Here is an 11,447-nt window from a genome sequence, read left to right on the forward strand (position 1 = left end):
CTTCCCAGGTTTGTGGTTTTTAACAAAATTAAACAGTGTCTTTACTGTGAACAAAAGATTCCCTCAAGCTCTTCAGCCCTGCAGAATTAAATGCTCAATTTTAACTATCGCTCACATTTTGATAGATAGTAAAGGACTTATTAGAAATGGATGCTGCACTGAATGCTTTAAAACACCTTTAGGGCTAAGTAGGAAGAAATACAACCAAAACCAAGCTTGAGGGAATCTTTTTTTTTTTTTTAAGATTTATTTTATTTATTTCTCTCCCCTTCCCCCACCCCCCTCCCCCAGTTGTCTGTTCTCTGTGTCCATTTTGCTCTATGTTCTTCTTTGTCCGCTTCTGTTGTTTTCAGCAGCACAGGAATCTGTTTCTTTTTGTTGTGTCATCTTGTTGTGTCAGCTCTCCGTGTATGCAGTGCCCTGGGCAGGCTGAACCTTCTTTCACACTGGGCGGCTTTCCTTACGGGGTGCACTCCTTGTGCATGGGGCTCCCCTATGCGGGGGACACCCTTGCGTGGCAGGGCACACCTGTGCGCATCCACACTGAGCATGGGCCAGCTCCACATGGGTTGAGGTGGCCTGGGCTTTAACCGTGGCCCTCCCATGTGGTAGGTGGACGCCCTAACCACTGGGTCGAGTCCACTTCCCCAAGTCTCTGGTTTATTCTGGTGCCCAGCCAAGTTTGGGACCAGCTCTTGATATCAAATGGCTCTAGGGTTTAGGAAGCCTGGAGCCGGCTAGCTTTGAAAATCCCTTCCGCAGGTTTTCACTTGCTCCTCCAGGCAGTCACAGAAGTTGACAGCAATGGCCAGGTAGGAAAGTGACCTGGCTCACCTTCAACCCGGCTCATGAGCGGCAAGGCCAGCTGCTGCCTCCTGAGGGCTCCCTCCGTAGGGAAGTTTGCAGAGCAGGAGTTCTCAGCTGAGGGAGTGGGCAGCATCCAGGGGGTAGAGCAGGTGTTGTGCAACATCCTACGATGCACAGGATGACCCTCCCCGACAAGGAACTACCAGCCGCCAACGTCAGTAGTGCCAAGGTTGAGAAGCTCTGGTCTAGAGGAAAGGCACTTGAACCCCCTCCCCCCAAGCATCCTGTCTTGATCAAGACCCAACATTCCAAAGGCCCCAACCCTAGGAAAGCAATCATATTTACTCACGCATACACAGACAGCTTGCGGGGGTCATCAACTCCTGATGCCCATTTGTGCACCCTCTCCCAATCCCAGGGAATCAAGACTGGGGTGCAGAGAGGCCTCATGACCTGCCTGAGGTAGCACGGCCAGAAAGCGGCAAAGCCACGGGAACGACCCCAGCTTCCGAGACCTGGGGTCAGAGCAGAACCACCCTTCTGACACCACCCGCTCTCCATCTGCTCCCAACTCCTCCCTCCACCCGCTGGCTGGAGAGGAAGCAGAAGAGAGGGCCTGGACGGTACGTGGCCAGCCCTCTCGGGCTCCCCTGGCAGACGCGGGGACAATTGCCCGCTTGAAGGGGGCTGCGGCAGAGGCAACTCCACGGCCCAGGGCGTTTGCTGCGGGGCAGGGGTCTGCTTGAGCCTCCCGCGGGTGGGCGCAAGTCTGCCGGGCGCTCCAGGCCCAGGCGGAGCCCGCGATGGCCTCCCGGCCTTGTTCAGCTCTTCGCTGCTTCAATCTCACTCACCAGGGGACACGCACGGTGGCACCAGGACCATGGGGCCAGTATGTCAGCTCAAAGGCTTCCCTTGGGCGCATTTACAGTTCCCAAACCTGCCCGCCCAGAGCATCCCCGAGCCCCCTCTTCTCCTCAGCAATCTGTCAATACCTGTAAGTTGCTGAAATGGGAGTAAATTAAAACCCCAAGGTTTTCTGTTTCCTCCATTGACCCTCTTCTCAGTCCCCTCCATCTTCCTTTGCTCTCGTTGCTGTCCTCTCATACCAAGAGGCAGCGAGCGGACAGGGCCGGTCAATGGCCGAGCAAGGACCCACCTTGCTTTCCAGCTCTTGCTGGACAATGGACGGCATGGTCTGGGGACCACTGTGCCCCTGGGGCTCGTCATCTGTCCTTATTCCCTCTGATCACTGGTTTCCTGTTGAAACCCAGGCAGCACGACACTGTCGGTGGAGACCTGTGACGATCAGGAAACAACATTCAACTGCCTTCATGGGCACCTTTTTCTTCTATTTTGCAAGTACACTCTTACAAATCGAGCACTTTAGTTTTAGAAAACAGTAGCCTGCCAGATTTGACTTACCCTCTTGCTCTATGTGTAGCAGCAGATTGATTTTTTAAATGAATAAAGCATTGTTGTAAAGCTAGTATCTGCCCCCCACCCAAGTGTCATATTTTCCACTGCCAAGGGCAGTCCTATTGCCAGACTCAATATGTCCTGAGGTCTGGAATGTTTTGGCCACTGGGTCATATGTGGGCCCATCTCTTGAGGAGGTCCCAGCTGGTTCTTTGGTTGAGTGACTCCACTCATGCAGCAAGAGGCAAGTGTCTTGTACCTGGTGGGTAGATATGAAACATCTAGAATAGGAAATTCATAGAAACCGAATGTGGATTTGAGGTCTCCAGGGCTTGGAAGAGGGATAAATGGGGAGACATAAATCCATAAGTGCTTAATGGATAGAGAGTTTCTATTTGGGGTGATAAAATTTGGAAAGAGATAGTGATGATGGTTTCATGACATTGTGACTAGAATTAGTACCATTGATTTGTACACTTAAGAATGGATTAAAAAGGCAAATGTTATATAAATATATATGCTACATATATATCTATTTCTTGTGCACCTGCTGCAGGGCATTCAGAAAAACCTGAAGCCCCCTTTGCCCTTAAGAAAGAGAAGTCACCTCAGGGAAAGAGAAAAGGTGCAAAAGAGTGGTGCCAAGAGGCTGTAGGAGGGGATGGAGAGCAAGTTCGCTCTGGGCCATGGAGGCAAGAGGAGGTGAGGTCAGGGAGAAGGGACAAGAACTCCATGAGCGACAGGTGGGACTTGGATGAGGGATGAGCGGGTGGGGAGGGGGTTAGGAGCAAAGGCTTGGAGCGGACATGCTCAGGTGGCCTGTAAGGCAGCATGGCAGGTTCTATTGGGACAGGGGGTCCCTAAGGAGTAGCCCTATGGGCAGCTGGGAGCCACTCCAGGCTGGGAACAGGAAAAGTGACATAATTAAAAGTGTGCTCATACAGATTCCCAGAACAAAGGCAGCTAGCTCGTCCCTCTGCCTATAACCCTGCCCTCCCTGCAGGGCCACTGTCCCCCTGCCCTCAGCGCTGGCCTGCAGTGTTCAAAGTAGAACTCCTCCTGCCCCAGCGGGGGAAGCCAGCAGTGCCCAGCTGACCACGACCCCACAGGCTGAGCTCAAGGCTTCTGGAATGGAAAGCTGGGACGGAGCTCGAGGTGGGCCCCTGGTGGCTGCATTTTCACCCTGAACCTGCCACTCATCTCCTGAATGACCTTTTAGGAAACCCCTTTCCCCTCAGACTCCACAGCCTCCTGGGAGCTGCCCCAGCCCCTTCTCCCTGTGCTGTGGTCTAAACTATGGCCTTCTGGGGGAGATATCATTTGAAACTGAGACAAAAACAAAACCAGGTCAAGTTCTTTTTTTTTTTTTTTTTTAAAGATTTATTTATTTATTTATTTCTCTCCCCTCCCCCTCCCCCTGGTTGTCTGTTCTCTGTGTCTATTTGCTGCGTTGTCTTCTTTGTCTGCTTCTGTTGTTGTCAGAGGCACGGGAATCTGTGTTTCTTTTTGTTGCGTCATCTTGTCTCAGCTCTCCTTGTGTGTGGCGCCATTCCTGGGCAGGCTGCACTTTGTTTCGTGCTCAGCGGCTCTCCTTACGGGGCGCACTCCTTGCGCATGGGGCTCCCCTACGCAGGGGACACCCCTGCGTGGCAGGGCACTCCTTGCGCGCATCAGAACTGCGCATGGGCCAGCTCCACACGGGTCAAGGAGGCCTGGGGTTTGAACCATGGACCTCCCATGTGGTAGACGGACGCCCCAACCACTGGGCCAAGTCCGCCGCCAGGTCAAGTTCTTGGACTGCAGCCTCCATTCCTCCTCCAGGCCCTGCTGCTTTCTTGGATCCTGCCTCTTCCCAGGCTGACACAGAGTTTTTCCAACTCACACAGCCGCCCCCATGACTCAGGGACCGAGCCCTTGTTTAAGGGATTCTCCTCAGCATCAGATCAGGAGGAGCCCATGAGAGGGTAGGTCCTGGGGTCATGGAGAAGCCGGTTCACCAGAGGCAGCAGTGTTATTTTCTTTACTTTTTTGAGATTCCCATCATTATTAGAAACTTGACTTGTTTGAACTATGACAGTGAACCAGATGACCACCAGGGGGAAGCAGAGGACAAATGCTTTACCTGGAAACAATTTGCCCGAGTTTGCACAAAATGTAGAGCAAGTGTTCCCTGGGTACAACCCTAGCCTCAGACTTTGTAAAATCTCCCCAAAGGAGCTTTAAATTTTAGAAGGAAGAGGCACAGCCCCTTGGACCCTTCTATTTTGCTAAGGTTGAAAACCACTGGGCTGGACTTCGCAACTCCAAAGCTGATCCATGGGCCACCAGCATCAACATCACCTGGGAGCTTGTTAGCAATGCAAGGTTTCAGCACCCACCTCCAAACCTATTGCATTGGAATCTGCATTTTAACAGGAAATCCAGCTGGAGATTCCTGCACATTATAGTTTGAGAAGCGATACTAGTCCAATGCCATATCTGCAGCTTCTAAAGGGAAGAATTCATTTGCTCAAGGTCACTAGCCATGTCTTGGGTGGGATGATGCAGACCTCAAGCCCCAGTCCAGTACTCTTTCCCACAGCACACAGCTCATCCAGCCCTGAGCTGGGCCTGGGCACAAGATGGCAATAAATGATGGCAGGAGTCTGGTGGGGTCTTAGAATTTCCCCATGGCCCTTAGCACATGGTCTGTAGGGGTCCCTGGGATGCGTAAGATGTGGTCCCTTACTCAAAGAGTTTCCATCCTCATATATAACTCAGGATAGACTCTCAAGGTATCAGCCACCTTGAATCATGCTATGGTATCATCTCTTAATCTAGAAAAACAGAGAAGCCATCTTGCAGGGTGCACTTTTGGGAAAGGTGGGTTCTATTTCAATGGCTGGTGGAGGGAGGGCACCACATTTCAGGCCAAAAAAACAAGATCAGTGAAGCATATTAAAAGGGCAGGAGGGGGATCAGCTTGGCTGGGGCACTAGGCAATGTTGGGTAGCAGTGGGTAATAAGACTGGACTGGGAGGGAGGCTTAGACCCCAAGCCCTGAAAGTAGGCAGAGGACTCAGCCTAGTAAAGCTGGTTCAGACCCAGGCTGGAGGCCACAGGGAGCCGTGAAGGATTTGGTTCAGGGAGAGGCCAGGGCCTTAGAAAGATCTTCTGGGATCAGCCCTGTCTGTTGGGTATGTTGGGCATGGAGCAATGGAGCAAGGGGCTATAAGAACCCTTACCCTAGGAGGTCACTAAAGAAGTGGTTGAGGCTCATTCATTCCAGGTTGCCAAGATTTGGCACAGCCTTTGCCCTTGGAAGTTTCCAACTCCAGCTCAGAAAAGGAAATTAAGTCTTACTCTTGTGACCTTGAGCTTGTTATATCACAGAGTGGGGATAATAACAGAAACTCCCTTAGAAGGTTTCGGCAAGAATGAACTGTGAGCGTACATGGAATGTACCTCCTGATTAATGGTAGCATTTCTTGAGTACTTTACATATGTCAAAGTATCTTACATGTATGAATTCATTTCATCCTACAAGAATACTTCCAGATCAATTTTCTTAATTCCCAATTTACAGGTAAGAAAACTTGAGGATGGAAGGGTTAAGGTCACAGAGCTCATACATGAGCAGGACAGGGATTTGCATGAGGTTCTTGGGCCCCAGCACCCCTCTCCTACCCACTCTTTCATGTGACTACCAATGTGCCCAGGGCTCTGTCCTTGGCCCTCTATGACCCCCAACCCATACTTCTTTGGCAGTTGTGAGGGCAAGTCTCAAATCTTCCTTCTGAGCCTTATCCTCTCCTTTGACAGACTTACATTTCCAAAGGCCAGTGGGATAAACCCACATGGATGTTTGTCTTCTCCTCAAATTCAACCAGCCACAAACTTCCAGCCCCTCTCTCCAGCTTGTGCCTAAGGCAGCTTGTTACTTGTGCTTCCATTAGAGCATTAAGTGTTCCTTACATGAAGTCATCTAGCTACTTTTGCTCATGCTCGTCTCCTGCCCCAGACTATGGGGTCCCAGAAGGCAGAGAGACCTGTCCTCTGGTGCTTCTCATAGACCCAATCACAGTAAATGTAGACTTACCTCTCTGCGTGTCCTCCCAGTTCTCCTCTTTCTGCTCACGGCACTAAGATCTGAAATCTTTCCCTTGATGCATCCCTCCCCAACATCATCCTCATTCCCCCAACCATCCTCTCTTCAGAGCCACCTCCCAACCACCTCTTAGAGTCTTCACTTCCCCCAAGTCCTGAGACCAACCCCTCATCCCTGCCCTCCAGCAAGCTCAGGTCCAATGCCACCATCTTCCATGAAGTTCTCATCCTCTTCTTGACCTTCACTCCCACTTATGTCCATGGAATCTCTACCGCACTCTGCCCCCATTAACCTTAGTTTCCAGGATGTGTCTTACCAAAGGACCATAAACTCTTTGGGGGCAGGAATTGTCTTCTTATTTTTTGTCCCCACCACAGTGATCAAAAAACCATAAACAAAGGAAGCAGAGTTGGCCCAGTGGTTAGGGCGTCCGTCTACCACATGGGAGGTCTGTGGTTCAAACCCCAGGCCTCCTTGACCCGTGTGGAGCTGGCCCATGTGCAGTGCTGGTGTGCGCAAGGAGAGCCCTGCCACGCAGGGGTGTCTCCCCTGTAGGGGAGCCCCACGTGCAAGGAGTGTGCCCCATAAGCACAGCCGCCCAGCGCAAAAGTAAGTGCAGCCTGCCCAAGAATGGCGCCACACACACGGAGAACTGACACAACAAGATGACGCAACAAAAGGAATCACAGATTCCCATGCCGCTGACAACAACAGAAGTGGCCAAAGAGAACACGCAGCAAATAGACACAGAGAACAGACAACTGGGGTAGGAGGGGGAGAAATAAAATAAAATAAATAAATCTTTTTTTAAAAAACCCAAAAAAAACATAAACAAGCAGATGTTGAGTGTAGCGATTTACTTAGAGCAAAAACTGATGCCTAGTGGGTCTTTCATTTAAAATTTTAACAGTTTTATGCTTCCTGACAGAGAAAATATAAAACTGCCCACAGCCACAGCCCAGGCCCCTGTCCCTTGCACATGTCATACCTGTCATATTTTTGTTGATTTATCTGTTCACACCCACTGAAATGCAGTGACTATGAGATGTTAAAAGTCACTTAATTCAGGGGAATTTACATTGTGTATTGTTAAAATATAGTCCCAGGCCCATTGCAAAGACTTAAGTTACCAGAATCTCTGCAATAGGGCCTGAAGGGTTCTATTCTTATTAATTTGTTTTAGTTTTTAACTTTTTCCTTTAAAATACTTTCAGACATAAAAAAAAGTTGCAGAAGTAATTCAGAATGCCCATATACCCTTTACCCAGCTTCCCCAAAATATTAGCATCTCAACATAGCCATAATGCAATTTTCAAAGCCACAAAATTAACACCGATACAATACTCTGAACTCATCTACAGATTTGATTCAAATTTAGCCAATTACCCACTAATATCCTTTTTTCAGTTCTAGATATGATAAAATCCAGGATACCACAAAGCATTTAGTTGTCATGACTCCCTTGGCTCCTCCAACCTGGGAAGTCTATAGTCTTTGCCTTTCAAATGACCTTGACACTTTTTTTAAAGAGTATTGGCCAGTAATTTTAAAGAATGCCCCTCAATTTGAATTTATCTACAGTTTTCTCATTCATAAATTCAGATTATGGGTTTTGGGCAAGAATACCACAGAAATGATGTTCTGACCTCAAGTAAATCATATCAGGAGGTACATCATGTTGATGTGTATCACTGCAGGTAATTTTAATTTTGTGGACTTGGTAAGGGTGGTATCTGCCAGATTTCTCTGCTGTAAAATCCCTATCTTTCCCATTGATGATTCTTGCCTGCCATAATTATTACTATGATATTTAGCCAAACAGCAATTTTCTATTTCTATTTCTATCATTTCTTCTATGTTTAGCATTTGGAATACTTCTATAAGAAGGAGCTGTTTTCTCTTTCTCTTTCTCTTTTCTCTCTCTCTACATATTTGACTATTTATATCAAAATGGACTCATAGATGTTGATTTCATTTTATGAGTTTGAACACATTACCACCTATATTAATTTTGTTCCTAAAAATTATCCCAGATTTGGCCATTGGGGTCACTTTCAAGTTAATTCCTCAGTCCTTTCAACATGGCCCCATAATTTGGTGAGCACTCTCTAACTTTCTGGCATACCAACTGATTAGCTTTAAGAACATGATTTTCCAGGGAAGCGGACTTGGCCCAGTAGATAGGGCATCCATCCGTCTACCACATGGGAGGTCCGCAGTTCAAACCCCGGGCTTCCTTGACCTTTGTGGAGCTGGCCCACGTGCAGTGCTGATGCGTGCAAGGAGTGTCCTGCCATGCAGGGGTGTCCCCCGCATAGGGGAGCCCCCCGCGCAAGGAGTGCGCCCCGTAAGGAGAGCCGCCTAGCATGAAAGAAAGTGCAGCCTGCCCAAGAATGGTGCCGCCCACACAGAGAGCTGACGCAGCAAGATGACACAACAAAAAGAAACACAGATTCCCGTGCCACTGACAACAACAGAAGCAGACAAGAACACACAATAAATGGACACAGAGAACAGACAACTGGGGTGGGGGGAAGGGGAGAGAGATAAATAAAATAAATCTTTTAAAAAAAAAAAAAAACATGATTTTCTGGAGTGCATGCAGTTCCCAACCACCACATGCATATATGATATATTATTTGTTATATATAATGCATATTATATGCTGTCTATATATAATCATGTTAAGAAGGTATCAATTTTTATTGTCTTGAGTATTTTATCAGGAATACACATTGACTTTTTGTTGGATACTTTATCTATTAATATGGAGTTTCTTATTAATATATTTCTTAATATTGACCCACTATTACATTCCTGGAATCAACCCACTTAGTCAAGGCATTATTTTCTTAATATGGTGCCAGTTTCTGTTTGCTAGTATTTTATTTGGGGTTTCCGCATTGATATAACTGATATTGATTTGTAGGTTTTCACAGGTTTAGTTATCAATGTTATATTTGCCTCAGAAAAAGAATTAGGAAGTTTTCCTTTGTTTTCAATAATCTGGAACAATTTATAAACCTTTGGGCTTCTCTGGTCTGTGAAGGCTTGATAGAATTCTCCTGTGAAAATATCTGGCCTTGGTGCTTTAACTTTTTAAAAATTATTATTATTTTTAAGTCTTTTATTATAAAACATTTCAAACATGCACAAAAGGATAGTTTAATGGATCCTATTACTCATCGTCCAACTTCAATAACTGAAACTGTTACAACAAGACTCATTAACCCATACTCATTGCTATAACTGGATACTTTTTTGGCCTCCCTATGGCTTTTCTGTAACCTGAGCCCCTTATGGTCAACCCACCCCAGCCCCAACTGCTCCAACAGGTTCTCAGGGATTGCCCGAGACCACGCTTATGCACTCCCTACTAGCTGTGACCAAAAGTAACCTAATGACATCTGTTCTGTTAAATCTCTTCCCACTCATCACACTAAGGATGCCATTTTCTGGCCATGTGATATATGGCTTCCCATGTAGAGCTTCTGCATATACCCGGTATGCTTAGGCTCAGCACTTGTGCTTTGAGACTCCCTTACTCCTCCTGGCATATCTCTACAAACAGCCAATCAGATTATGCCAACCCAAACCCTGTTTCCATCCTATAAATCTACCTTGGTTCTTAGATCAGGGAGACAAATTTAACCTTTGTTCCTGTCTCCTTGCTCGTCAACTGCACAGTAAAAGCCCTTTCTTTTCTCAAAATCCTGATGTCATAATATTGACTTCTGTGCACAAGAGGCACGAAGCCCTTGCTCGGTAACATAATTACCAATGTATTATAAAACTTGTTTCATTTTTTTCATTTCCTCATCCCTTATCTCTTACTGGTTATTTTTAAAAGAGTTTCATTGAGGTATAATTTACATATCATAAAATTCACTTGTTGGTGTACAAGTCAATGACTCTTTAGTAAAATTATAGAGCCGTATTGCCATAATAACCAGCCAGGTTTAAAACTTCTCTCACACCAAGTTCCCCATGCCTGTTCACAGTCAGCACAGAGAATGCCCTCCCTCACTCAATTTAATTGGTCAATTCAAAACCAACTCTAAACCATAGGAACTGCAAGGGAATAAACAAGGCAAAATTTAGTGTTTGTCCCCTGGGGGAATACAAGGAAATACAATCATGGAGGGACACGCAGATGCTACAATGGCACTGGTAAAATTCTGAGTCTTGCGTGGTGGTTACATAGAGCTTTGTTTAATTATTGCTCACTACAATTTCTATATGTGCTATATACATTCTTTTGTAGATTCAGATTCTACGTTTTTTAAATAGGAAATTCACTCACCTAAAATCCTGTAATAAAGGAAAATTCCTGCTAACACAACCCTAAACTATCCTCAAAAGGAGCCTCTTACAAGAAAAGTTTATCATTTTCAAAAAAATAAGAGTATAAAAAAGAACCAGCACAAAAACTGTTTTTAGGAAAAGAGAAAGTGACAAATAATCAAGGAAGAAAAGGAAAAATGAGTGGTTGCTAAGGAATTATTCAGAAAAAAAAAAAAAGACATGAGATTGTAAGTGAATATGGCTAAAAATGATGCCAAAATTTGTAAAACCTTAAAGAACATTTTAATTAAAAAGAGAAAAAAGAAAGAATAAGAAAAAGCTGGGAAACGGACTTTGGCCCAGTGGTTAGGGCGTCCATCTACCACATGGGAGGTCCGTGGTTCAAACCCCGGGCCTCCTTGACCCATGTGGAGCTGGCCCATGCACAGTGCTGATGCGCGCAAGGAGTGCCATGCCACGCAGGGGTGTCCCCCGCGTAGGGGAGCCCCACGCGCAAGGAGTGCGCCCCATAAGGAGAGCCGCCCAGCGCGAAAGAAAGTGCAGCCTGCCCAGGAATGGCGCTGCCCACACTTCCCATGCCGCTGACGACAACAGAAGCGGACAAAGAAACAAGACGCAGCAAAAAGACACAGAAAACAGACAACCGGGGGAGGGGAGGGGAATTAAATAAAAATAAATCTTAAAAAAAAAGAAAGAAAGAAAAAGCTCAAGGAAGAGATGGTGAGACCACAAAAGAAAACAATTTGAATGGAATCAGAAAAAGGATATAGAAAACAAACAAAAAAAAAAGACAAAATTAGAAGGAATGCTAGGGAAGACAGAAATGGGAAAA

The sequence above is a fragment of the Dasypus novemcinctus genome, chromosome 18, assembly GCF_030445035.2.
Source record: "Dasypus novemcinctus isolate mDasNov1 chromosome 18, mDasNov1.1.hap2, whole genome shotgun sequence".
Lineage (NCBI taxonomy): Eukaryota > Metazoa > Chordata > Mammalia > Cingulata > Dasypodidae > Dasypus > Dasypus novemcinctus.